The sequence below is a fragment of the Anser anser genome (assembly GCF_964211835.1).
Source record: "Anser anser genome assembly, chromosome: 7".
NCBI lineage: Eukaryota > Metazoa > Chordata > Aves > Anseriformes > Anatidae > Anser > Anser anser.
In genome coordinates this window covers 5,554,221-5,582,200 of record NC_139727.1, presented here as the reverse complement: position 1 = coordinate 5,582,200, position 27,980 = coordinate 5,554,221, and the positions used below count along the sequence as shown (strand labels likewise).

The 27,980-nt window shown below is 37.9% G+C and overlaps 2 protein-coding genes across 6 annotated transcripts in view; both read right to left on the bottom strand.

Annotated features, from left to right (window-relative positions):
- Nucleotides 1-27,980, bottom strand: part of LRMDA (leucine rich melanocyte differentiation associated) — a 669,624-nt gene that overhangs the window by 560,225 nt on the left and 81,419 nt on the right.
- LOC310902275 (uncharacterized protein) overlaps nucleotides 1-27,980 on the bottom strand; it is a 261,603-nt gene that overhangs the window by 199,952 nt on the left and 33,671 nt on the right. For 4 of the 5 annotated variants that reach the window (XR_014586596.1, XR_014586597.1, XR_014586599.1 and 1 more), the window contains exon 2: nucleotides 26,250-26,405. The exons of the other annotated variant lie outside the window; for it this stretch is intronic. The gene's annotated coding sequence lies outside the window, so the exon portion shown is untranslated. The remainder of the gene's footprint in view (nucleotides 1-26,249; nucleotides 26,406-27,980) is intronic. 5 annotated transcript variants of the gene reach the window in all.

Sequence of the window (27,980 nt, the reverse complement as noted above, 5' to 3'; positions counted from 1 at the left end):
CAATCCCAGTGTTCACTTCTTTCAAACCACAGTTAAACAAAGCCAGGTTTTATATTAACGGCCTGAGAGATATAGGAATCTAGCTAGAGATAAAGTATGCACACACAGAACTGCAGAGCAAATTCAAATCAAGTTTTAAACCTACTTACTTAGAAACAAACATCTTTACTGTGTTTTAAAGGATAACTTCTTGAATTTCTATTCTTATATATTGAAACTTGCTAATAAGAAAAGCTGCCCCTTGTTATCTTTCATGCCTCAAAAGTCTTAAAAGAGGGTATAAGCACAACATCTTGAGCTTGATGTTTTTATTCAGAACTGTGCTAGCCCACAGATACAAAATGCACCCATCTAAAAGTTCCTTGGTCTCAAACCACACACCTCTGCAAAAGCATATTATCTCACCAAGATTTGTTTTCTCTATTTAAACTATTGTATGCTGAGCATTTAATGTTTTCCCCTCTTCTATCTGCTCCCACCAGTTCCAGAGCAATTATAACAATCCTTCCCCCCCCCCCTTTCTAAAGCTAGCAAGTTCTCAACAGCAAATGTAATAAAATAGTAAATTATAGCTAGAGTTTACTAAACAAATGCAACCTAGTTAAATTTAGAAAAATCTTCACTTTTGCTTACATTTGCAATTTTACTGCTGAACTACTGGTATTTCTTACTTATGCAACATTAAAATGTATAAGAAATCCTCTTGTGTGCTATATGCAGCAACTACTCTTGATTTATAATACCCAATTTAGAAAAAAAAAACACAACTAAACCTGATTTAAATCACAGATTACTCTGTAAAACACAAGCAAGGAACTATTCCAAATCCTAAATGTAATTTAAACATATTTATATTTTACAGTGATATATTTTCCCCCATTCCTTGTCTTACTACTGTAAACTTTCTGTAATTATATAAGCAATTTCCCTGAGGTCACAACATTGATCACAGTTATATATTGCTCAAATATTACACAACATAACTTGCAATAAAATATTGCTGGACATCACTACATAATTTCACACAAAGAAATGCAAAACCCGAGTTCAAGAGTGCTGAATTTGGCAATGGGGTGTTTCCAATAGGTTATTCATTTCCTCCTTATTCCACCATTAACTGATTATTGTTGAAATATCACCAAAAACATTACATTCCCATACAGAGAAATGTGCAAGACTACAGAGTACAGGGAGAGAGCATATGAAATAGCTTAAATGGGAAGCCAAAGCATCAGATCCCTTTAGATTATTCCTTTCTTTCATTGCAACATTCTTGTATCACTCACTCCCGAAAGTGTCACAGCGGTATAATACACTGGAAGGGCTCACAGTATAAAAACCCCACAGGAGTGCCTCAATTTTTAGTGTTTCTGGTTGAGCAAGAGTTCTCACACACTTAATGAGAGGAGAGCTCACAGCTCTCAATGCACTATGCAAATAGATGTTATTTAGGAGCAGTTAGTGTTGGCATGTTGCACAGCTGAGCTGACGCACCAGTCACTGAACACTAGTTAACAAATGCAAGGCTCCCCTTCGGGAAGTGGCTTATAAAAAAGGGGAAATGCAGAAATGAAGATCAAGAGAAGGATATTTCAGTACACCCCGCAAAAGCAGTGGTAATAAAAGGCTGAAGAGCAGCCTGTATGCATATTACAGAAACATGGGAAACTGCAACTGTGAACATTTGCTTCAAAACTGATGTCAAGTAGGTTTGGGCAGGCTTGGTTCATTAGCTATGTGGAGAGTTCTCAGCATTTGTGATAATCCAAAGACATTGCCAACACTCTTTCTCAAATAACTTGGCAATTTCAAAATTATAAAATACAATCACCTCACAGACTAGCCAGGGGTAACTGCCACCTGACTGCAACCAAAGCAACCTAACTTATAGATAGCCACACAAAAACAAAGGCTCGGTAGTACTCTAGTCCTACTAAAGCATAATATGAGCTTTTATTTGCTTTCTGGAGATCATGCCACTTGACCAAAAGTCGTCTAAGCGCCTGTTTCCAACAGCACCGCACTGCAATACCATCTTGTGCAATGTTGTCTCTCTCAATTCTGGGAAGCAAATGAGTTAAGGCAGCTTCCTCTTCCCCAAAAAGGATCACAGAAAGTTGTTCTAACAACTCTGAAAAAGGAACGAAGATGACAAATACGCAAGAGTTGCACACTGAGTAACTTGGATCTCCCTGTGTTACTCAACATGCACATGTGAACACCAGACTGCAAACGCTGTTGGAAGGCAGAGTCAGATCCAGCATTCAGTTACTGAAAGAGAAATCCTCACAAGTCTGCAGAGTATTTAAGAACACTTACTTTTCAGGAAAGGTATAAATTCCCAAAAAGTGGAATGACAACACAGGTTATTACAGAAGACAACTTCCACGTTATTTGAACATCCAAAGGCCTACCTTTAAGTCAGGATGCGTAGGTGCTAGACCTGGAAGTTTCATTAGCTAGTAAGGCTTGCCCTGCTTCAAAAAAAGTGTCTTAATGCCAGTACAGGAATAGCGGCAGCAATGCAGCTGCTTTATTTGATTGCCTCCCAACACACGGTAAAAATATTTTAAATACTGAATGGAAGTGCCTACAGTCATGCAGCTTTCCACACCATATCTCTTTTTCAGTCAAGCATATTTTCAAGCTCACCCACTAATGTGCATAATATCATGTTTTCCAGATATTCATCCACTATAAATTTAGTATCTTAATTTCAAGTTCAGAAATCAAAGTTATTTATACATGTACACCACGCATGTAAAGAAAATGGCGTCTTTTGTAAATCAAAACCAATAGAACAGAGGGATAGAGACCTTGGGGGGGGTAGTTTGACAACAATATTTAGGAAAAAAGGAATAGTTTTATTTTGTTAGATAAAAATTAGATTATTTTTTTTCCAGCTGGCATCATTTGTCTGTTACCTTTATACACAAACAGCAGCTGATTGGGAATTCACATTTAAACCAGACCCCCAGCTCTTGAAAACAACAATTTTCTGAGTATTTTTAGGAAGCCACACAGAAGCAAGATCTCACTTTCTTTGAGGGTTTTAATGCTCAGGAGACTAAAACTGCCATTTGTGAAACCTCATGCTTCCTGGCACAATAATCTTTTTTACAACTTGATTGCAAAAGTTCATTGGCTGAAGGACTGAAATTCAGGGTATATCTATGACAGTTTATGGATCAACTTGCTCCCATAATTTGGGAAAGAGTCCATAAAAGCTTCTGTTTTAGTAACCACTGACTAATCACTGTGGAGGATTTTCAAAAGTCACACTGAAAACAGGGTTTGAAATTTCAAGTGCCAGATACTCTGTTTTACTGAAAATTTTATTTTTAAGAAATATAGGGTAAAAAAAAAGTGTCATTACTATCACACAGCAAACTTCCCATACTACAAACTCAGCATCACTGTGACAAAAGGGGTTAACTTATCAAATCCCATTAAATTATAATCAAGGGCCTTTGTATGCAGCTTATGCCCTTGCTTGCATTTGTCAAGGGATGATAACAGACGGCTTACAAACTCTCTTCTCATTACTAATTCATTTTTTCACACACCTGTTAATTATTAGCAGCACATAATTATTAACAAAAACCATGCATCAAAGAGGTTATTTGGATATATTGTCACCTACATCTGATTTATGCCAGTGGAGAAAACCACAAATATATTTCAATGCGCACATAAAGTTGGGGGGGGGGGATGATGTTAGAATTTTACTTTTTTTTTTTTTTTTTTTTTTTTCCCTTTTTTCCCTTTTTTTCAAACTGCAATTTGAAATCATTTACCAGGCAATGCCTTGTCTAGCTGTGCCTCTTCACCAGGTCTGGTGACTGCATTTGTTAAAATTATGGGGAAATTAACTTAAAAATTATGTAGAAATAAAATTATACAGAAATAAAATAATTCAGCAAATCTAGATTCTGGATACTTGTAGTTATTAAGTGTCTAATACTGGCACTGAACAAACAAAGAAAAAAACTAGTGGTCTTAACTCTGAAGTTCTGAATAAACATTAAACCCTCTCCATTACCTTTATCAAGTTCAATTGGAAATAATGTTCTCTGTTCCTCATTACAGAAGGCTGCTGCAGGGTCTCTGCTTAACATTGCCTCAAACAAACACAGCAAAGATGAATTCTGTAAAATTATTAACAAAATTTCTACAAAGAGTATGTAGAAACTCAGTCTTACTGTTAAAGATCATTGCCACTTATAAAAGCACTATGGAAAGAGAAAAGGCATTTTTAAATGCAATTGGTGACTATCCACCTCAAAATACATCGTCTCGTCATGAACTTAAGAAAACATATAAAAGGACAACCCACTGACAGAGGAAACATAATGCAACATTTTGGCACAATTCTTAAACTTCCACACTGTCTCTCTCCCAGCTTAAAGGCTAAAAACCTTTTGAGCAAGGCTTTCCAAAAATGAATTAAGTTTAAAAAAAACATACAAGGGTTAATAATTTAAATGCTCTGAAAACAAGGTGGCCAACACACTTAGTGGAAGTGGACCAAATTTCCATTCTTTGGGGATGAGAAATGATAAATCAATGAATGTGATATGACAAAGATGGACATATTATGTTACTTTCCTGAAACACCAAAGAACAGACCAGAGCTTCTTAAGACAGAGAGGAAGACATACACGAGACTTTCTCATCACCCATCAACAGGAACATAGGAATAGCTTTGGATCGCAGTATTGAATCACAGTGTAGGAGCCAGTGGACCTTTGCTAAAATCTGCATTTTTTTACTAGGTACTTGGAGCACCCTCCATTCAAATCATGTTTTCCTGACTACCGTTTTAAAGAGAGATTTAGTATTTTCTTTTGAGTCATCATCACGCACTACCATTCCAGTTAGACATCAGCTATGAAATCTGGTTAAGAGATTTTTCCACCATTATGCAAAATCAGATCAAAACTTTGCTAAACTTTACTCAATTGGTAAGCAAGAACCGTCAGAAAGCTATGCACTTCCATTGGTGTTTTCCCACAAAATAATTTCACTGACTAAACTCAAAATTTTAATATAAAAAAAACTTTTAAAAAATATGCACCTTCCAGTTGCCATATATTATTACTACTAGGAAACAAGCAAACAAAGACAGTTTTGCTGTCACAGCTATCATAGTTGTGCAAAATTTGCCAGAAGTTGTCCAGAAATTTGATCTCAGTATTCTATTCCTTACTTTTCTGTCCTTAGGGCTATTCATATTAATCAGCTGTAGCTCTCTACAGGAAAAGTCCATTAACCCCTGTTTTTTTCAAAGGCACTGTAAGAAATCAAACATTTCAGATACATAAGAATTAATTTTTTGTAATTAAAATTGCATTCAGAGTATTAAACATTGCATGCAAGACTTTAATTGGGTACTGTTAACATTAAGTTTTAATTGGCAGCTAAATTGCTGCTCTAGGTATTAACCCCACTCCTTTCAGATTAAACAGTTATAGTACAAACTAACACATACATAAAAATTCAAGAGGCCAAGGATTCAGCTGCAGGGAAAATAATCAACATTAAGAGAGCAGATGCATGTTAAAAAAAAAAAAGTTGTTCTAGACATATATTCAGGGCACATGAAAACCAAATCCAATGCCTCTTCTGAAAGTCAGAAGTCTAAAAATGAATGTACACAACATTAATGCCCCAATATTCATCACTTATTGAATTGCGTTACAAGTGACTAGAAAGCAAAGTACTCAGCTTTTGGCAAAGGATAACGTTCCGTGTTAAAAAAAGGAACCAAAAATGTACTCGTGTAGTGTGCATAAAGGACTCTTTTGCCAGTCTCAGAGAAGGAAGAAGGAAAGCAAGACCTTAAACAAATTCAATCTTAACACCAAACAGTGTTAGCAGAAAATGAATAGGGGATACTCTAATTTAATTTGGAAATGAGGAGTCATACTAAATACACACATTTAAAAAAAAAAAAGTCTAGCAAAATAAGAGTAATGAAAAGAAAATCTCTACTGACCAAGTGTCTCATATCCACTAAATACCTGTAGGAGTATTTAAACTTTTTAAAGATATTCCTGTTACAGTGTTAGGGGAAACCGAAACGTGCAGAGTTCGTCCAGTTATCTCTTTTACATGAAGGGAATGCTCACTCATTAAAATTTAACTTGCAAGGACAAAAAACAGTTTAAGAAATTAAAACCTCTTCTTTGTTCAAAAGCCTTGCCAGTTTCTGTTCTTAGTGATTTATTTAAATAAAATGTTAAGTAGTAGGTGTTAATAAAATTACACGTGTGATAAAATGACTATTCTTTTAAAATCTGATCTGTAATAAATTTTATAAATTCTGATTGCTAGTTATTCAAGCCGTCAAAGCTTTGCCAACAATAGCCAGCAGAGGTCTATTACTGAAGTAGTATTAATATAGACATCATCACCAATTCAAAGCAGATAATAAAGGACTGACACATTTATTATCATTATTAATTAACAGTTTTCTGAGATGGAATTAAATCAATATGCTGCTCTGATATCATTTTAACTAGTTATGCAAATCAAACATTTAGAGCCCATGAAAGGATATAAATGCCATTCAAAATTCACTTCACACTTATTACTGTAATATCAGAACTTTCAGGCTTTGCTAGTAAAAAAAGGACTTAATGCTCATTTAATTACACTCAGACATAAAGCTTATGGAATGAAAGTTGAAATAGCTGATTAGTTAGGAAGTCACAGTAAGGCTATAACACTAGGGATAGACAATGAGCTAATAATGTGAAAATGCAGAGCTTTTGCTCAGAGTTGTTCTGGCAGATCCTATTAAAAAGAACAATGACATGTGTAGGAGAAAATGTTTTAAAATTATAAAGTTGAAGAATCTTTCCTAAAGCTAGCAGAAAAAAAAAAAACATAAGTTATCACTTATATAAATAGAAAAATGCTATGTTGAATCATGTAAGATTTTTTCTAATTATGCAATTACAGTATTTAGTCTTTAGGATGTGAAATTTTAACTATTTGTCTGCATAAACAACACCATTAGAGAACCCTCTTTGTCAGAGTAAGATTTTGATACAATTGCTAGCAGAGAATTAGCAACAACTATGCTGGCAAAGGGCTCCTGACTGACGCCATTGGAAGTGACAGTCCATCAAATGGAAGAGCCCATGGTAAGGTCAGCATTGAGACTGAGCTGGCTAGCAATGGCAAGCTCTTTGCTAACCACGCTAGCCAAGTGAGATCAGGTCCTAGCCACCCCTAGCAGCATCATGGAAGAAGAGCACCTCTGAGGAGCCGTCATCACAGGACAAACTGAAGGTGGCTGATAAAGAAGTAAAAAGACCCAGGAATAAGAAGCACACCATGGCTAAAGTATTATGTGTGGCTGCCATTTCGCCAGTGAGAAGCATCGTCCTTCACTTTATCCACAGGAGAGCTTACCAGGGATCCTGGCAGCTCAGGGTCTCACCGGTTCTGTGCAGTCTGCAGGGTAGAAGAGAATGAAAAACAGCCTGGGTTTTGCGTATTCGCTGCGAATATCCTTGATGGATATGACATTTTCAAAATGATTATGGGATCTTTACCTAGATTTTTCCTTCAGATGTCAAGCCTCTCATAGCTTTGCCAACAGAATACCTGCCTGACTTTCACAACACTGCATTAGGCTTGAAGTTTAATATAGAATTTAGTAAAACTGAAGGAGAGGAAGGGAAGTGACAGACTTCTCACTTAAAACAATGTCTAATTTTATCATGTTCACAAAACGAAAGCTTTGGCAACCGGGAAGGTTTCTACATTCAGTTTGCTTCATACTCAGGGACAGTGCTCAGCCTAGATCTCAAACTGAGCAGCCACAGAGTAGATTTATTTGCTAGAAAAAAGGGTCTTTTGCTCACTCTGGCAAAGCAGGATTTAAAGGATGAGGTAACCTTTTCATGAGGCTAAAAGACTGGGTCAGAAAGGCATCAGACTGCTACTACAGAATAAGGTAACTCAGATGTCATTATTCAAACTATTTACTAGAAATTAAAAAGCAACAATGCATACAAGGAGAAAGGTCAGAATTGTAAGAAAATGGCAAAACAAGTGCAACATTTAAGACTCTTAGCTCTGCATTAATTAACTCAATACCTAGGTAACTGAAAATAGGTTTGCTAAATCATCTGGCAATCAATCAATAAAGTGATGGCAACCATGGTCTGTCAAAGATAAAGGTACAATTGAAGTCTGGCCTCCCCATTCTTTCCTGACCCATTTCATGATCAGAGAGAAGCCTAGCTAATATCTGGGAGAAAATGTAAACCTAGGAGCTGAGGACAGGTGAGTTAGCACTCTTCACAAAGGAGCCCATTGTAGTTGACATGTCATGGAATTTTGTAGTTGGCCAAATCACTAACTTGCAAATCTACTTGGAAAAAAAAAAAAAAAAAACTCTCTCTTTTTTGCACTGTCTGTATTACAAAAAGAATACACTCTTCTGTGATAAATCACTTTTCCACCCTGCCTCAAAACATTTATTTTAGACACTGAATAAAGGTCTGAACTGCATGCCCAGAGCGCACTCACAATCCAAAATAACTGGTCAAAGAACTTTTTTCCCTGTTTAACAACACTGCGGCGGGATAAGCCTGTCAAACACTAGTCAAACTGCCTGATATCCTGGATCAGTTATCAGGTGAAGAGGGCACTACGGACAGGAGGAAGAGGAAGCAACCTAGCAGTGCCCCTTTGAGCATACAAGGCAGTCTAGACAACATCCATTTTTTACAGTATGTCACTGGAGTATTTTACTTGACATAGATCTGTTTTTTCAAAATGATTTGGTTTAGATTAGACCTTCTGACCAAGACATTTCCTAAAGGCACTTTTACATCTGCCAGAGCACCCAGAAAGACTAGTACAAATATTTGCTGTCTTTATCACTGGTATGGAAAGGAAGAAACAACTTTTTCAGAATTCACATCTCCTGATACACTCTGGAAGTAGGGTTATAATTATCTCAGAAGTTCAAATTATTAACAGCTGTTCAGTTTGGAGGTAATGAAAGGGGAAAGCTTTGCACCATATAAAGAACTGGAACAGCTGGGCAAAATCTTAGTTGCCTTTAAAAATCCTATCAATTCTATAACCGACAGTCAAGTGATAGCACCTTTGTGACAAATACTCTAAGTCTATTGCCCTCAGCTCTCTAATGTCACATAGCAGCTCAAGAGGAGGGAACAGTTTTGTCACCAGGAAGGTTGATAATATGCACCACAGTGTTCTGCTCGGCACTCTATTAACCATTACCACAAACTGTGAAAAGAGGCAGGGTAAACAGGCCAGATCAGCTCAGTGTACAAGGACAACATAAATTGACTTAGAACCTTAGGTCTTAACCTGCTAACAGGACTTTTTCAGTATCTGGGGCATGGGGATGACGCTTAACAGAAGAGCTAGCAACTAAAGTCCTTCTCTGACAGTGGAGAACAAACCACATAGACTATTCTGACAGCAGACCCACTAGCTAAGTAAATTGCACATCACTCCCATCAGTCATAAAGAAGCAGACAGACAACCATAATTTGAGGAGGAAATCAGGAAACAGAAACGAAAAAGGGAGAAAAAAATCTAAATCCAGAAGAACAGCATGAAATTTGAAGACTGGTTTGCAATAAGAGTTAACTTTTGGTGCCCTATCCTTTTCACTGAACCTAACTCAGTACAGTGTACAGATGCAGTGCAGCAGAAGCATGGAAGGGTTTTCACTCAAGCATTTTTATGAAAATATGGGTTGGTAGGTGGAAAAAGAATCTCAGCAAGTATGGGAAAAGTCTTCCTCAAAACTGTGTGTTCCATTTCAAAGTGGTTTTTCCATTAATAGTCCAAAATAAAAAAGTGAAGGAAAACATTGCAGGAATGGGCATTTTCAGTAAATTACTGATACTCAATGTCAAAATCTTACTGCAACTTGCTTACTTCTCCCACCTTCATTGCAGAAAAAAAAAAAAAAGAGGCAATGTTTTTCTCTGGATGCACTTCCCTCCAAGATTTTCTCACAGAAAGCTGGCATAAGAAATGTGGTATTCTCCACATGGGTTGAAAACTGATGGTTTTAATTCTGAAGGCTTTCATCTTGCCCAAGTTCCTACTGTTAAAATAAAACCAGTGCATAATAGTCTTGGAGGAAAAAACAAGAGCTGAATTTTTCGTGGAAAGATGGCAGAGGGAGCATGCAACAGCAATCATAAGTAGAATTTTGATTATTTCATAACGCCCCATCCAGTCCACAATCAAATAGGATAGTAGCTGTATAAATACAAGCAGATACAAGCATCACTAGCACTGGAGAAGTAATAACTTCCATTAAAAAAAAAGGGGGCAGAAAAAAAAAAAGAAAAAAAAAAGACAAGCAAACAAAAGACCTCAAAAGACCCCAGAGCTGTGCCTCTCAACTCCTAAGAATCCCATTCAACCAGCTATCACTTCTGCACACAACAGTAGATCCAACACAAGTGAGAGAGTGTTTTAGGACAAAAGCATCTCTAACCTAGAAGGTCAAGCTGAAACCCTGCTTGGGTCAAAAGGGACAATGAAATGCCAGATCTCTCCCTATCACTCAGGTTTCATTATAAGACTATCACTACCAGATATGCTGAATAATTACTCAAGGAATTATTGGCCAAAAAAAAAAAGGCTGCAAACTGTAACAAATCAGAGTACACTTTGGCCAAGACTAAGGTATTGGCAGAGCCATATATGAAATTTGCCAATTATATCTCAATACCTCTGGTCTAGGTTGCTTAGAAGCTAAATCTTTCTTTTTTTTTTGCTCCCTTCTCCTCCTACCCTCCTCCCCCCCCCCTTTTAAAATATATTCACTGAGCAAGAACAAAAAAAAAAAAAATCATCCTCCTCCACTGCCAAATGAATCCCACAGCCTCCTGCCTTCTCCATCCCTTCCCTCCAATCCAAACGCTCCAGGCAGAACTGAAGAGCAAGGAAAAAGATGCACGAAGTCAGAAATAAGCAATTTACTAACCAAAAATAACCTAGCATGCAGTGATGCAATCTTTTATTATTTCCAATTTTCTTTGAGAGAGACAGACAGAAAAACAGAGGGTGCTTAGTCACCCGCATGTGTGTTTGCAACCATGGCTATAAAGTCAAGACCACAGTTATGGCTAAGCCACAGGGTAGATTTCCACTAATCTAGAAAATCTGAAAAGAAATTATAAGAATTAGTCTAGGCTGAATTTACAGGTATGCAAGTTTAATATTTCATTACTTGTAACTTCTTGGCTTAGCAACCTTACAGGTACATGCAATAGCAGAATGGGTCTTATATCCGTGCATGGTCCCAGCAGTCACATCTAGGCTGCTTTCTGAGAGATGCCACATCACCCAATGCTACAGTTTACCTGTCAACCCAGGATACAAAACCAGAAACCACAATATGGCTGAAAGTTCCCTTAAAGACATCCTGAATGTCAAAACACTTTTTTCAACTTGTTGGGCATCAGGACTCAGGGATTAATTTCTGTAGGACTGCTTCCTAGACAATCAGACACCAGCCAATATTGCTGCACGGGTTATTCCATCATAGATACAAGACTGCATTTGCTTTTGTTGAACTTAATCTTGCTTACTTTCTCTAACCTGTTCAGATCCCTCTGAATAGCAGCTCTGCCCAACCTATCTCACCAGTAAAGTGTTTGGTAATTTCAGAACATGACTACACACTCCTACGCAGGCTATCTGCATACAACCTGGCAGAACAATGCATCATCATGCACAGCTCAAAAGGAACGGGTGTCTATCTAAATTGTGGTAAGTTTGTTAAGAAAAGTGCTGCTACACTGAAGGGTATCATAGAGGCTCAAAACTGCTGCTTGAAGAACCACACAGACCACAGAATCACAGAATCGTCTAGGTTGGAAGAGACCTCCAAGATCACCGAGTCCAACCTCTGACCTAACACTAACAAGTCCTACACTAAACCGTATCACTAAGGGCTACATCTAAACATCTTTTAAAGACCTCCAGGGATGGTGACTCAACCACCTCCCTGGGCAGCCCGTTCCAATGCCTAACAACCCTTTCAGTAAAGAAGTTCTTCCTAACATCCAACCTAAACCTCCCGTGGCACAACTTTAGCCCATTCCCCCTCGTCCTGTCACCAGGCACGTGGGAGAATAGACCAACCCCCACCTCGCTACAGCCTCCTTTAAGATACCTATAGAGAGCGACGAGGTCTCCCCTGAGCCTCCTCTTCTCCCGGCTAAACAACCCCAGCTCCCTCAGCCGCTCCTCGTAAGACTTGTTCTCCAGACCCCTCACCAGCTTCGTTGCCCTTCTCTGGACTCTCTCGAGCACGTCCATGTCCTTCTTGTAGCGAGGGGCCCAAAACTGAACACAGTACTCGAGGTGCGGCCTCACCAGAGCCGAGTGCAGGGGGACAATCACCTCCCTAGACCTGCTGGCCACACTGCTGCTTATACAGGCCAGGATGCTGTTGGCCTTCTTGGCCACCTGAGCACACTGCTGGCTCATATTCAGCTGCCTATCAACCAGTACTCTCAGGTCCCTCTCGGCCAGGCAGCTTTCCAGCCACTCATCTCCCAGCCTGTAGCTCTGCTTGGGGTTGTTGCGCCCCAGATGCAGGACCCAGCACTTGGCCTTGTTGAACTTCATGCAGTTGACCTCAGCCCATCGCTCCAGCCTATCCAGATCCTCCTGCAGAGCCTTCCTTCCCTCGAGCAGATCGACACACGCACCTAACTTGGTGTCGTCTGCAAACTTACTGAGGGTGCACTCGATCCCCTCATCCAGGTCATCGATAAAGATATTAAAGAGGACCGGCCCCAGCACTGAGCCCTGGGGGACTCCACTAGTAACTGGCCTCCAACTGGATTTGGCTCCATTCACCACAACTCTTTGGGCCCGGCCATCCTAGGCTTTCCATCCATTCCCTTTCTGTCAGCTGGTGAACTGCAGAAGTGATTCTGCAAATTCCAGCAAGTGACTTAGTTACCCTGAGAAGCATGACTTCGATGAAGATACTTTACTATGGGTTATGCAAACCTGTTAGGGATTTTGAAAATACACTTGTGCAGTTGGTGTGGATGATTGTAGTAAGGAAGATACAATATTGGAGACTACAATAAATCTAATACAGATATGGTATTATGTGCAACAATTTGCTGAGAAGACAGCATTGGTCACTCTGTACAGCAGCTCCGCATTAGCTATCATTTGGTATATCCTTTCTCTAGGCATTAATGCATTTCTACATTCTTCCTCAAATAAAGCACAACCTAAAACAACAGTACTATTTAACTTGATGCTTCATTTTGAGTAACTATTTTGATATGACAATGTTACTAAAATAGCTCTCTTTATAGTACTGCAATCCAGAAAAACAATGTTAGCAGATGCACTCATCAATAATCATAAAGCGGTAAGTTTACCTATACTCCCTATTATTTCATTATCAAGCAACTTAAATGTTAATGTAGTAAAGCCTCAAGGTCACTGTGAATGCTACTACTGTCATCCTTGTTTCACAGATAGGGAACTGAAGAATAGGCAGGTAAAGTGACATACCCAAGGACAAAAGGGGAAAAAAAAGGCACATACATGAAGACACAACATGACTCCCATTTCTTGTGCTGTCATCACAAGAGTCCAGTTTTACAAAGAAGAATCCTATTTTTAATGTAATTTTAGGGAGTAGTTAGTCTTCTGATTCCTTACATAAATTTTAATGGTACAAGCACTTTTTGGAGTCTGTGACTCCAGCTAGATTATTATTAGTCCTGCTTTAGCAAGGAAGCAGCAATATGATTCTTCCCTGACAAGAAATACCAGCATAATTTATTGCATTATTACTCCTCTGAACTGAAAGCAATTAATTACCTCCAGCAGGATCCACAAGTGAAAATTCATCAGAGAAATGTGATGAAAAATGTACCCACTGCTTTAAAATAATAGGTGCTTAATGGTTTTTTGTTTGCTAGCTAATCTAGAGCATCTTATAAACAGCTAAGGATTGGTTATCAGTTGCAAAACCAGTTTTTCCTGCCTTATATTATTCTATCATCCATAATCTTGTAAGAGAGGAAGAAAAAACTGTAACATTCATAATAATAATAGTAAAAAATCATTTTTTTCATCACCAATTTTATCATAGTGAGATGTTTGCATGTACAACGTATGATAAAATATGCATGGATTTATGCTGGAAATAAAAAGCCTTTCTTTTTATTACAGTATCAAAGCCAAACTAAGAATTTTGCTGGAAAAGTTGGCAAACTTATCCTGCATTTGCACTATAGAGAATTTCCTATGTGTTCTGCAGGAAGGAAATGCAAAATGTGGTAGAAGGAAAAGAGAACAGAAGCCCACTAACATATATTTCAGAAAGCAAGTAAACGTAAATAAGTATCTGTGTCCTGCAAACCTCCCTTCAAGTTCAAAGTAACGGGAAAAAAAAAAGTGTTTCATGTTAATAAATTGGGCATGTACATTAAAGACAGACACAGAGCTAAATTCATTACATTTATTTCAGCTTTTCAGAATTATTCACATCTGTATGATTCGGTAATTGTTTTTTCTATGAAGTTATTGGAGTAATTTTGCTCTGTATATTCCCGATCAATTCCTCCTCTCAAGGGCACAGTTGAAAAGTGATATTTGAAAATGGTCCCTGATAGATTGCATGGTTAGTCAGCAGCAGAGACAAACAACCTAATCCAGCACAAATTAGTTCGGCTGCCAGCAATAGTTTTATACAAAGATGTAAATTATGTTGTCAAAATCGGTCGCTTTCTAGCTTGCTGCTCAGCTAACAAGAAACCACTTTGGCTGATAAAGATGAACACTAAGCTTTTCTCGCTTACAAATTTGCAAATCTGCCACTTCAGCATTCTGTTAGCCACAAACAAAACAGGCCCATATAATTGCTTCCTCTGCTCTGCAGTGGTATTTCTCTCAGATCTATTTCTCTAAACAAACAAACAAAAAAATCTTAAAGGGATTTTAGAAAGTGTAATAGCCTTGAAAATTTTGTTTAAAAAATGGCAACCAGGACAGCCATGATCACCTACTGTTAACATGCCCAGCAAAATCGTAAGACATGATACCCTGCTACAAACATCAACTAGTCATACCAATAGTGTAGCAGATTTACTGTATAAATGTGGCATCCACAGAACTTCTGAACACAACATAAATGTCTTAATAAAGGGAAAATCCACACATCTATTTTAATGTAAGCTAAAGTGTCTTTGGAACTGCTCTGGCTGACAATGGTCCATCTGTATCTATTACTTTTCACGTTGTTGTTAAGGGTAGAAAATATATCTGCTATTATTACACCAATCTGCCCACTTTAAATGTGAACTAGATAGATCAAACATTTGTATGAAAATAATAATGCATTATAACTGTAATTATATCCACTATAAGTCAAATAAATAAATTATAAATTACAATTACCCTTTAAAGTTGCTAGTCACACTATTTGCTTTAAAATTAATTGCAGGTGCTCCTGGATGTTTTATTACAGCCCCAAAGTTGTATATTTCAAAGAACAGTACAGATGATTCCTGTTTATTTGTTAAATTAAAGCTTTGTTGGTAAAATTACAGCTTAATTAATATTATGGGTACTGTATAACAAAATAGTTTACCTTGTGCATAATTTATTTCCACATGCATATCTCAGTACAGACCCATTACAGCTCTAAGGCAGCTAAAATAAAATATTCCTCCTTTGCTGGCATTTTTCTAAATCGCAGTTCACTAAATCAATATTATTCACTTGGTATTTTTAAAAGCAGTGTATCTTAATAATTACACAGCATTAGAGTAGGCAATAATTTCACTTGCTAAGCATATTAAATTTAGCAAACCATCAGTCAAATAGTTTGTTCTTCTTCAGAATTTGTAAGCAGAGAGTTGAGAGAGTTTGGAACCATGTTACTTTGGTGTAAATGTCACATATAGTTTAAGGCTGTGTATGTGACTCCCTAAGCAAGCACAGTGCCATATATCTTTATTAGTTTCATTGGTCAGTGCAGTGACCAGTTGTTTATACTCATTACACAAGACAAGGTGAACCATTTGGCACAGACCACAATCACAGCTAAAAACATATGACTTTGCAGAAAATAAAAATTGTAGAAAAGGCTACACACAGTGTTGTGTATATACGACCAGAATAAAATCATTTATTTGCTTTAATACTGTTTCAAGCTTCCAGTTTCTCAGACATGCCAAAGCAAATCTTTTAAACTTTTTTTTCCCCTCAATATAATGTAAAATAACACTAATAATTTTACTACAGTTCATCATCAGTTTTCTGAAAAAAAAAAAATGTGCTAGTTAAGTCAATGGAATAATAATCCACAAATTAGATGGTACTATGCATAAACCACTGTCACTGAGATTTTTCCTCATGCAGCTTTGCTCCACTCTTTTGAAGAACATACTTCCTTACTCAATGGCTAGACTGTTATCAAATTGGTGATATATGAAACCAAATTCATTATAAATCAGTCGACTATATTTTCTTGCACTATTTTGACTACTGTATCTTGTACTGCCATGCACAAGCATTTCTTTCATCACACATATATAAAATAATTTGTTTCTAAAGGGAAAAAAAAGATTTGTTTCTTTTTCCAACATCCATCTCTATGGAGACTTCAAGGTAATCTAAAATATATTCTAAATCCTTCTTCCTGAAATATGACAACAGATGTGTGTCCTGGTGTTCAGCAGGAGGAGGGTCAAGACTGCGATAAGGAATAGAGGGGTGCATATACACAGCTTTCTCTCTGAAAATCCCTGTTAAACCAGCCCTTATTTTTACAAGGATGTATCTTCCACACCAGCTGACTGGTGTTCACTGATAGTCAGTCACAAGGATAGAAGCAAATCTGGCAACAGTCATGTTTCAGAGATTTTTCCTTCCTGATGTTGAAAACAAGATTAACTGCAGGAGAGAATAAAAGTACAGAATACATAGTATTGTGTCTGGGGTAATCTCCTTATGATATGGGAAGCAAGAGACAAGAGTCTGGAAATGACAATAGGAGGAAAAAAACGAGGGGAAAATAAGCCAGGTTTGGAGGGGAAAAGTAACAGAAAAATAGCGATGACTGTGAAGTGTGTGACAGCACTCAAGAGTGAAGTTTGGAGGCAAAACTATACAACTCAGTGTATTCAGCAACTTAATAAGTGTGTAAATATTTTCCCCAAGAATAACACCATCCACAGAACTTGCAATAGTCATCTACAGAAAAACTGAAGCCTCACCTTGCTACACTACACTAGGCTCAGCACCCTGTAAAAATGAAGAGAAATCTGAACATGCCATAGAAAAACGCCCCAAATGCTGAAAAGTTATGAACTGCTTGCTCATTCTCCGCCACATTTTCAGGAAGGAAACACAAACTCTTACTTTGAGAGTACAAACATGGATATATCATCTCAACTCACTTCTCAAGTCTTCTATCAGGTACTGATGGACAGTTGAAATGTAGACCTTAGCATTAAGCCGTAAGTACAGTTCCCCATTCTTTGTCAAAATACAATATTGACGCTGACTACAGTCTCATCCAGAGCATGCATTTGTTTACTAGACAAATACAAAGAGAGAGAGTAAAAAATATAGAGTAGAAATAAGAGAGGAATGTAGGAATGTCTTTGTATTCCAGATCGTTGCCTCCGGTCAAGCCAAAGCCAGACCCAATAATCACACCCGTAGCTTAGTATGTTAAGTGGAAACTTCAACTTAGCAAAATTTCTACTAATAACATCTAAAGTAAAATAGTCAATCTTTCAGTTTCTCTAGAAAAGTAACTAGCATAAATTTCTTATTAATTCAAAGGCTTGGTAACCACTGGCCCAAGCCATTAGTAACGGAATGTCTTAAAGCACAGTGGAAAAAGTTTTTTTCCCCTGCAGAGGAATTTTAATCATCCCATGCTAGCATAACTAAGGCAACCACAGAAACCAAGTTTTTAAAACCAATCTCCCTAGAGGCTGTATTTCTAGTATATGATATTAACAGCTTAACAAGTCTCAACCTACATGAACACCACTCAAGATCCCATCTTTTTCCTCTGTGTTCACATGCAAACTGAGCAAACTAAGTTAGTCAGGCTTCATCATACAGAAATATATTTCCACAGAGACATTAGCAAAATACACACACACAACAAAAAAAAAGAGATTGAATCAAATCATTTATGTGTAGCAGACGTTTCACAAGAAACTGCAGCCCAGTGTGCTGTGGAGGAGGTCTGTGAGATACATGCAAGCTCAAAAAATCTGAGGTTCTTGAGAATAACGACAGCTGTGCAAAAAGAAAAAAAGATTTTGCATGGGTGACAGTTATGATTATGATAACAAGAACCGCAGTTTCTGTCATAGAGCACTACTAGATTGCTATCCTATAGCAATAGCTTCACCTTTACCTGCTGGTTCCAAGTGCTCAGTTTAAAGTTTCAAACCCTGAGGTCCCCTGAAACAGTGATGAAAAAAAATCTTACTAATTTCCTGAAGTTGTCTCAACTCCACTGGCACTTGTACTTTGACAGTCATGAGGATCAACATGACAGTTGTTGCAAAGCAACAGATATTGAAAATACTGGATATTGTAAGCAGTTAGTACATTCTTTACCAGCCACAACTGATGGACAGTGATATCCTTATTGTTCAAGCTATTGCTGCTGCTTTAATAAATAGGTGAAATTATAACAGCAAGAGCTCTTGTTTGCTTTAGCATTAAAAGCTTCGAAGTTTTTTTCTCTTTTAAACTGCAGAAATATAACTAGATTGTATACCTACGTTCCTATTATAATGTTCTAAAAGATAAAATTTGATACATGCTATTTTTCTCTGTAACAAAATATTATTAAAATTTGTATTTTGAATAGCAACTTTTCCTTGGCTATTACAAGTAACGTGCCTGAGTTCTCAAAGTATAAACCCGTGCTGAAACTGGGCTGCAGCGCCGTGAATGTTTAAAGTCTGTTATCAGTAGCGCTGTTTGCGTGTATTACACAGCATTTATTTATGATTGTTTTTTAATAGAAATGCACACACAAAGTGTTTTGAGAGAAAACTTTTTACAGCTGCTTAACTGGCTACATTTTAATCTTACTAGCCAGCCTGATAGCATTTTTTTCTCATTATTATTATTTTTTATCCCCATCCCCCCCCCTTACTTTTGTTTTTGTTAGGAGGGCACGTTTAAGGGAAGATTTTCATTTCAGCCTATGCTTATCCAAGAAGCAGTCAAGGACACAGCAGCTGCAGAAACATACCGAGTTTCCACAAAAACTCCCTTCTCTAACTGGGGAAGAAAGAACACCAAGATATTAAAATGCTTCTTTTAAAGCGTATCTCAGATAGGTCTTTAGGTCTTCATCTCTTGCTGATGTCCCATGATTACAAGGTGTCCAAGTCCAGTCATCGACAGCATTATTCAAAAAAGTCACCTTAAAGGTAGAGTGAATAACAAAGCTACTAGTCAGTGAATATGTATTACAATTGTCTGACCTGTGTTTATGTCACCGGATAAGTGCTTACACGCATGTACAAACAGCCAACTGAGATCTTCCCTTCGAGGAAGGGGAAAGAAAAAAAGAAAAAGAAAAAGAAAAAAAAGACAAAAGGATTCTGTCAGACAGGAGAAAGACGCACTGTAGCAGGTTCCATCCATGCCCCCCCACACCCCCCGCCGCTTTCCCTGGACTGTGGTATGAAAAAACAATGGCTTTTCTGAGGCTCTGTGCAGACAAGGCAGCTCTGAAAAAACTAATAGCCATGATTAATGACAATGGGCTAGAGGAGAGTTGGGACACAGCCGCCACATATATCATCCGTTCCCATCAGTCTCTGCTCCTCCCTGCCCCTCTTCCTACTACCAGCAAGGCATTATAAAAATGTCTTATCTGCTTTCGACTTTTTTTTGAAATCACAGCACCACTGAAAAAGAAGGGGGGAAAAGAAAGAGAGAGAGACAAAGAGGCAATAGGGTGAACAAGAAAATGGCATGTAAAATAACTATAAGATATTCCAGGGGAAAATGCATGAGCTGTAATCATTCAAGATTTCAGCAACTTGACTCTTCACATGCTGAAGCCACATTTTCAAGGTCTTATCTGCCATATGGTTCCCTGTTTGGATGATTTATTAGGTGTAGAAAGCACACTGATAAATTTTACTGCATTTCCCTGAATAGGCAACCTATGGTGTCAATAACAAAGCTCAGGCCGCTTTAATGAAAACTGTAAGCACCAAAGGGTAACCATTTATTTATGAGTCACTACAGTATTACTAAGACAAAATTTATCTTCCCTTCTCACGCACTCTGCAGAAACCAAATCTGGTCAAAGAAACGACGATCACATCCATATGTCAGTGACTTACTAACATGTCTCCTGCACACTCGGGGCTTGCATCCAAATAAACAGTTTCCATTTAATGACTATTTTTTCTAATGTAAAAGAGGCTCTTAAGTTTGAAAACATAGAAAAAAATACACTGGTGACAACTTGCATACCTACAAAAATATTATGCGGTGTAAATTTTCTCTGTGCAAGACAAAAAATAAAACCTATCAAAAATAAGCATTATCATTTCCATGGTTTAAGTTTTATCTGTATAGGACCGTATCATCAAAATCACTTTGGATAATCTTGGAAAAAAGGAAACTGAAAACAAACGACAGCTCATAGATGTGAAAAACAGTGCTTATGGCTCCATCAAAGATTTCAGAAGATGAATAATTTGACACTTTGGCCTTAATTCGAAAACCATGACTCTTGACATTTCTTATCTTTTTTTTTCCTTTTTCTTCTTTTTTTTTTCTCAACACAGTCTTTAGTCTAAAAGAAAATATTGCAGTTGTTCTGTTTCACACACTGAGAGTTACTTATGTCTTCTGCCCACATGCCTAAGGCACTTTAGATGCCCTCAAAAATTGCGGAAGATAGGTGTGTACTATAGGCACGCTACTTATATGCACTATTTGAAAGGCGAACTTAAATTCTTTGTTATTCATCCTACATGAAAATCATCAACTATTCAGACCTGATCAAGACCGACAGAACTGCTTGTTTCTCTTGCTCACACATATGTGCCCCATCTTCTTCCCACTTTAAAAACAACCAGCAAACCAAGTCACACACCCCCCATGCATCATTTGGTATGAATATCAGGATTAGCATGGACACAGGTGGTGAGGTTTTGGCTCCAGCTATTGAGTATTATTTTTTGTTTGTTTTTGTTTTGTTTTTCCTGAAGATATGCAACAGCATATGTAAATAATTAAGTTAGATTTCATTACTAGATCATTCATATAACTACTCGACACTGAACTAAGAAGTGCCACGCTTTCAAAAGTTCAACAGTTGTCACTGTATATTTGAAAAGGCCTTATTTTCACCGAGATACTTCAGTGGTAGCTTCCCCATCACTAACTATGGAAAACCTTGCCCTTAACATCCACCTTTAGCACAGATACATAACGTGTTATCGGTACACATGTGTCCTTTTTATTATAACTATAAACCTACAGCATCAATTAATAGTTCTTGGCAGAAATCCAACTGCAAACACAGGATTTTAGTCCTTGGGGGCACAGAGCACTGTGTTTAAGGAGCCGGGCAGTTAAAAGACTGGCGTTCTACATGGGTGTTTAACCTTTGATTAGTGTTGCCTGAAAATGGCTTTCCATGTGAGTAGATGAATGCCATGGTGCAGGCGCAGAGCGGAGAGCCGCTCCAGCCCAGGTCAGCCTCTTTCACAAAGCCCGATCCCAAGGTGACAGGATACTGTATCATGACCAATGTGCAAAACATCAAGAAAGACAAAGTGCGAGGTAATTAATCATTTTCTGAAGTACCAAGCATCTTCTTCCTTGCTGCTAAAAAAATTCCGTAAGAAAAGCATGCCCAAATTACCACAAACAGTTTTTCTCAATTTAACACCTCAGTAGAAGCCAAACAGTGCACTCTGAAATCCTCAGTGGAAACCATAACATATATTATCATTCTGCAGATAGGGCACTGGTGTTCCTCCCTCACTCCCTTACCCCTCACAGAAGACAGTTAGGAAGAAGAAATTATTTTCCACTTCATTTTTAAGTGGAGAGGGGGATGAGGAAGGAAGGGCCTGACACATCTCAGTATCTAAATAACCCATCCTGCAGAGTATTGCCACAGGTTCTTCTGTATTTTCCCCCACTCCCAAACAGAGGGTTCGTCTCTACTGTTCTACCCAACTAGTAGAAAATTGCTGATAAACATATACCAATGTAAAGTTATGGAGGCTCACAGTGAAAACTGCTGTGTTTTTTGTAGTCTTTATCCAGCTCTGTGTCACAGCTTTGAACATCAGAGATTTCATACATGTGACAAAACAGTTAGTCATCTTCATCCACACCTTTCCCATTTGAAAGAGCCTAATGGGAGTCTCCACATGCCTGTCTTTTCCAGGCAGGTCCCTAAAGCTGACCCTCTCCCTTATCCCCCCCCAGCACACAGTTCCCACTAGCTATGGAAACTGACCCCGGGAGCAGATTTACCTGTGAATGACATAACCTTCTGTCACAGCCTTTCTGTAAGTCAGTTTTATTGATTAAGAAATGTACTCCAGCTATTTTAGCCAACAACCATTTTTATTTGGCTTTCCTCTGGTGATATTCTAGATATTCCCTGAAAGTATCAGGGCAGAAAATACATGCCAGACTACTAGTTGTAAATTGGTGCCAGGATTGTAACCCATCAGCTGCAACCACCCATGCACACAATCTTTACACCCTCCAAAAATAAACCCTACACTGAGCTGCCCAGTAATAATCTTCAGGACCATGATAGTTTTATAGTTAAGGGTGAAAAATGTCTCTAATCCTATGTTTAAACTGAGCACTCTTTGGGAGCAGAAACTGTATTTTTACTGTGTGCCTATGCACCAGAAAGGTCTGCAACCCCAGTCAGAAATTCCTCAATACCTCCCCATTACTAACAGTACATCTCTATTTTTTCTCAGCAGATACAGTCAAGGGGGAAGGGAGGACAGTCTCTTAAAAGCGAAGCTACTTACCTAGGTGCCTGCACTTTCGTTTTTTCATTAAATTTATTTCTCCCTACAATACCTGTCTGGTTTAAAAATATGCCTCAGTTCCTATAAATTACCATAAATAAACCAGTGGCTGAACAGCACCTTTACACAGACACACATGTAGTAATGAACACCTTCAAAACATTCTGCCAAGCGATACAACAGGGCATGCATTTTCAGAGCAAGTAAGCGTATCGCAACAACTGTACATCCCACCATCTATCTTATAAGATCTACAATATTATCTGTGGGTCTGTTTTGTACAATGAGGTAGAAGAGCACAGACCATGATGCCAAGGCTGCAAGTGGGACCCTCCCCTCCTGTGAGAGCACAGCTCACTTCAGCTCAACTTTGAATCAGGATTATGCTGAAACTGAATTATAGCTTTCTCCCCCCGCACGCACATTTATGCTATTCCCCATGGACTGTTTGGGTGTCAAATCTGCATAATCACTGTATATTATTTTTCAATAACCATAAAGCAGGCAAATCACTGAGCTGCCTGACAACCATTAGCCAATAAGTGCGCAAAGTTCTTCACATTTTTCATTTGGTGGTTATTTCCCCACAGCTGAACTATAAATACAAACCACACTTTTCCTAACTGTTTATAGTTACTTAGAGCATGTAATACTTTCTCCCCTTCATCCTCAACTTAGCATAATATACTTGACTACAGATATACCTGAAAATATTACAGTCATGAAAAGAACTCTACACAAAGACTATGACTTTGGCTCTGGTATTTCATGTAAGTCAACTGCCCAGTAAACATAACGTATGATGGAGGAGATACTGCCTAGAGAAGAAGAAACTGCAGGGCAGCACAGAGAACAAGACTTGAAAAAAGAAATGGGATGGAAAGGACAAACTAATTTCTGTTACACAGTAGTAATTGTCATGATTTCCCATAAACATGACACGGTACTTACTGCATCACTCAAAACATGGAAAAGAACAAAAGGGTATAGAAGACTGAGGAAACAAATTGGAAAAAGTCTTTTAGTTTAATTTTGAGTTTCTGACTATTCAAATTTTCTTCTTATTCACTTAAATTATTTATTTTTTTCAGCACCAGTCATTTCAACGTTTCTGTACAAACACTGTGCCTCAAAGTTTACACAGACCAAGGCAGTCATTAGAGTACAGCATTCAAGCTATTTTACAATCACATTTAATGTCAATAGCAATGCACAACAAAACACACCTTTAGTACTTCTTTAATGGCTATACTAATTTTAATTAGGAATGGGAATAAAATACTTGTTTTTAAAATGTCTTTTTGTAGAATTCTAAAGGTCAAGTTGAATACATCAGGAATTGTATAAACTTTGGTTATATAAACTTGCTGTTAAGCCCTCTGACATACGGTTCTCTTCTGTATAAAGCCAGACTACTATATAGTTGAAATCTAACTACCCATCATAAACGCCTTCAGTATGTTTGAAATAGCCTGTCGGACAACATGGTTCACACACTGACATCCCAGGCTGATTTATGAAAGATCAAAGGCTGTAGCTGGTAAGTATTAAGAGGTACACGTTTTACGGAATGAATAACTTTCCTCATTCTCACTAGTTCTTATGGTTTTTACAACAAATTGCCTGGCTCTCAAGAACAGTCTCATAAAAAGAGTGAAAAACACTTTTCTATCCCAAGCTTTCTAAAGACTTGAAAAAAAAAGTTGTAGACACTTTTGAAACTATAAATTTAAACACTTCTAGAATTTTAAGAGTAGTACTAGCCTAAATTTATCTCATACATATATTTATACTAAGTGGTCAATGAAAGCATAGGAACAAACAGAAGATAATTGAGAGACTTTTTCCTTTGATTTTGGGCCTTTAGATAAACAGAATATTCTCCAAAAAGTATATTTTTCCAGATGGGGTCGGTTCTGTGGAAGACTAAAACCTTGGATGTTATACAGGCGAAACTGTAATGACCTCCAGGAAGTGAAATATGGTTGCTTTTGTCATTATCAATTACCTTCTAAGGCTAACATAATTTCAATTACCAAAATAAAGGCAGCTAGCCAGAACAAAGGATGTCCATACTTAATTTTTAAAACTAGTGGCAACTTTCATCATTACATCATCGTGGTGATCCGCTGGCCAGAGAGAGGCCTTCAGAGAGCTTTCTGCTGTTGACCTGCAACAATGCACTTCCCAGCATGGCTAGATCCACTGACAAGACTGTGTTTTGGGACTGGCATTTTGGGAGGAAAAAGTAAAGGAAGAGGAACAGAGTTTTTTCTCCTTCAGTTCTTCAGTTGGCAATCTAGAGGAAAATACATGCATCACAAAGCACTAATACTACAGAAAAATCCCTATGCCAAGAGACCTTTAAGAAAAAATAAATCATATATGCTACATGAGAGAGATAGAGACACACATTACCTTACCCAGAAGGCATCTGTGACCCTTACGATAAGTTTTTTTTTTTTCCCCATTATACAGGAAAAATATAGCTTTTCTGAGTCTCCATATCTGAGTGACTATACTGTGGAAGACAGTAAAGAGCCACTACCAGTTCTGCACTACTTGCAAAGAGCTCTATTTCTCAGAAGAAAGGAATGAAGGAAATGTAAGAACGAATGAGGCAGACAACCAACAGACCTATTTTGTATAAGTTGCCTTAAACAGGAGCCAGGAAAAATATAGGCAGATAGACTGGTACATAGACATCCAGATCATTGAAAGCTTTCTTCCTCTCAGCTGAGAGAGAACATACACACACACACTATATTGTGCTGCATGATGTCCTATAAAAACATCAAGTCTAACATTCTCTTCTGGAAGCTTGAGGTTTAACACAATATAACCCAAACTGAGGTGTCATGAATCAGCAAAAAGTAGAGAAGAGGCTACTGACAAAGGTAGCGGGGAGAGGGACGGTGTGATGTTGTTTCAGAAAATTCATTAAAGTTTCAGAACTAAGTGAGCAGAACTACACTCAAAAAAAATGGCTGCAGTGCCTCAGAATTAAGTCTGGGCATCAAATACTCTTGAAATCTTTGTTTTAAACTGAGACCAAACATCATGAATGTCCTGATTGAAAGTGTCACAGATTTCACATGTGGTTTTCTGACTTTCAGGTATCAGAATGCACAGCCATTAAAACCCGAATAGGTAAATTTTGTTACTCACAGGATTCAACATTTTGCCTTCTCTTCCTTGAATATATTTGCTAACTGATGACTTCTTGCAAACATGGGCGTTGTCTTTAGTTACTTCTTTCTCAGCTTTCCAGCTACTTAGATGGGAACTACGACTTCAACAATCCTGTCCCTCATAGGAAAATTCCTATTTTCCAACAGGGGAAAAAAACAACAACAAAAAATACTATGAGATTCAAAAGCATCATTCTAGATTTCCGTGTTTTCCTGGAGGCAGCCCCCTAACATAGTGGTCCATCACAGAAGTAGAGCAACATACAACTTCAGCTCCCCTAAGCACTGGGCTAAATAAAACCAGGAACACAAGTTCAGACATTTTGAAAGCAAAAGATATGTTATAATGCATGAAGCATCAAGGTCATAGCCTTATTTGCTGTAATTCTTTACATATATATGTGATATAGGAATGGATTTTCTTAGAAGTCACATCATCCCCTTAGCTTATAGGGAAGTCTTAAACTTCCTTGAATTGGGAGGGCAGACTTCCAGTAAAACTGAACTGCACAGGTGCATATGTTACCACATATCTGGGGAGCTGGGATTGTTCAGCCTGGAGAAGAGGAGGCTTAGGGGCGACCTTATCGCTCTCTACAGGTACCTTAAAGGAGGCTGTAGTGAGGTAGGGGTTGGTCTATTCTCCCACGTGCCTGGTGACAGGACGAGGGGAAATGGGCTAAAGTTGTGCCACGGGAGGTTTAGGTTGGATATTAGGAAGAACTTCTTTACTGAAAGGGTTGTTAGGCATTGGAATGGGCTGCCCAGGGAAGTGGTTGAGTCACCATCCCTGGAGGTCTTTAACAGACGTTTAGATGTAGAGCTTAGTGATATGGTTTAGTGGAGGACTTGTTAGTGTTAGGGCAGAGGTTGGACTCAGTGATCTTGGAGGTCTCTTCCAACCTAGACGATTCTGTGGTTCTGTGATCTCTGATAAAGGCAAGACTGAAAAAAAAAATTGTTATAAAACCCACTGCTACAAGAGCTTATGCTTGTTTTCCTGCTTGCTATGTTATTTTCTGACCATTTCCTGCTCTTCACAGACAGAAATACCCAGCATAACAAAAGTACTAAGGTACTTATGCTTACATAAAGCTACGTGTGTAGCCAGGGCTACACAACAGACTTAATTGTGTGTCATTGACACCATGCCTCACTTTGAATGCTGTATACTTGGAATTCTAAGCAATATTGGGCCTAATATCTACTGGAGAAAAAAAAAAAAAGCCCTCAAATAAATGCCTCTGCTAGACAAAGGTGGAAAGAGCTAAGAAGAGCAGAGCAAATATTCTTCATAGAAAAGGAATGGCTTCTATTCTACTTCTAGTGAAGTTCTAAGAGAAGATAAAATTAGACTCTGAATTACCAGACACCTGAACCTCTAAAGAAAACTTGTCAGCTACCATCTACAAATATTTCCTTTGGTGATACAACACAATGCTGCAAGTACCTCCAAAAATACAACAAAAAATAATAATCCACGTTTCAATTGAAGGATGAACATTCTGTAAGAAGCTCATCCTACTTTTTTTCTTCATAGTGTTTCACCTGCTATTGCAGTCTTTTTATTTAGATACATTTTTAAAAGCCTTATTTTTGGACATTAATAGCTTAAGGAACTCTGATATCAGGTCAATAAAACAGTGAACTGACATTTGACAAAATACACGTTTGCAATATTACAATCGATAGAATCGTAAAAACCCTA